Raw genomic sequence first — 1,409 nt, 5'->3', positions numbered from 1 at the left:
ATATTTTTAAGCTGGAGGAATTCAGAAGAGGTTTACTGGATTTTGCCAGGTATGGAAAGTTTGAGCTGTAAAGAAAGGCTGGATAGACTGGGTAGGAACAAATTACTGCAGATGCTGGAATCTGTAACAGGAAACAAAAAGTGTTGGAGATCACAATGGTCGATGGAGAGAAAGCAAGCTCGTGTTATGAATCTCGATGAATCTACATCAGAGCTGAAGTGAAGTGAAGCGATAGGCTGGAACCTTTTACACTGGAGAGTAGCAGGTCAAGTGGAAACCTTATGGACGTTTATAAAATAAAATAATGAAGGGTATAGATAGGATGAAGAGTAGTTGTCTTTTTCCTCGGATGGGGGATTTCAGGAGAGGGGGCACATTTTAAGGGCAGAAGTGCGAGAGTTAAAAAAGACATGAGGGGCATCTTTTTTTCCATAGAGGGTGGGGGTTAGCCAGTGGAATGAAGTTCCTGAGGAACTGATGGATGTGGGCACCGTTACAATGTTTAAAAGATATTTGGGTAAGTACATGAAAAGGGAAAGTTTGGATCTGGACCAGTAGCAGTGAGCTACGGCGAGTTTAGTTTGAGATTATGTTCGGCACAGAGTGATTGGGCTGAAGGGTTTGTTTCCGTACTGCATGACTCGATGACTCTCTGTGAAACTGCGTCCGCCTGTTGTCTTTGCAGCAATGTCTGCAGTGGAGCTGTTGCTGCCGTTTGAACTGAAGGCAACTGAGGGAAGCGTCACGCGATCGCCGGGGGCTGTGGCGCGCGCCTGTAATCCCGCTGCTGGGAGGCTGAGGCTGCCGGATGATTTGAGGTTGGGAGTTCTGGGCTGTTGTGGTCTGTGTCGATCGGGTGCCCACACTCAGGGCAGTGTCCACATGGTGCTCCTCGGGGAACTCGGGTGTACCAGGTGTGCTGCAGAGGGGTGAACCGGCCCAGGTCGGAAACGGAGCAGGTCAAAGCCCCCGCACTGCTCAGTAGTGGGATAGCACCTGTGAATGGATGCAGCAGTGCAGCCTGACCAATACAGTGAGACGCAGTCTTTTACACCATTCTTTACCTTGCGGCATTCCCATCTTTTGCCATCAGTGCAAACAATCTCGATGTCTCAATCCTGCTTCCTTCCTTCCCCCCCCCACTCACTCCCTCCACCCCCTACGCCCGCCACGTTTATTCACTCTCACGATAACCAATCTTTACAAAGTCAACAACAAATCCACACATTTTACAACAACCGAATCTCTCTACAAGTCCTCCACACTCACCCAAACACACTCTCTCAGTCATTACCTCACACTTCCCACACTGCCCTTTTCTACCTCTCCTCAATATTCACTTCTCTTTTACTGCTCCCTGCTGTTCACAGCACCTACTGTTCTGAGAAAATCTCCACTTTACACAATCC

The 1,409-nt window shown here is 48.7% G+C and overlaps 1 non-coding gene across 1 annotated transcript; it reads left to right on the top strand.

The window, feature by feature from the left end:
* Positions 1 to 752: 752 nt before the first annotated feature.
* LOC148146933 (signal recognition particle RNA) lies at positions 753 to 1,050 on the top strand. The gene has a single exon (XR_015760330.1).
* Positions 1,051 to 1,409: the final 359 nt, after the last annotated feature.

Source organism: Chiloscyllium plagiosum, unplaced genomic scaffold, assembly GCF_037043375.1.
Source record: "Chiloscyllium plagiosum isolate Xiang-an unplaced genomic scaffold, Cpla_swu_hap1 HiC_scaffold_18, whole genome shotgun sequence".
NCBI classification, from domain to species: Eukaryota; Metazoa; Chordata; class Chondrichthyes; order Orectolobiformes; family Hemiscylliidae; genus Chiloscyllium; species Chiloscyllium plagiosum.
The sequence above is the reverse complement of the archived record's forward strand: the minus strand, read 5'-3'. Positions and strand labels throughout refer to the sequence as shown.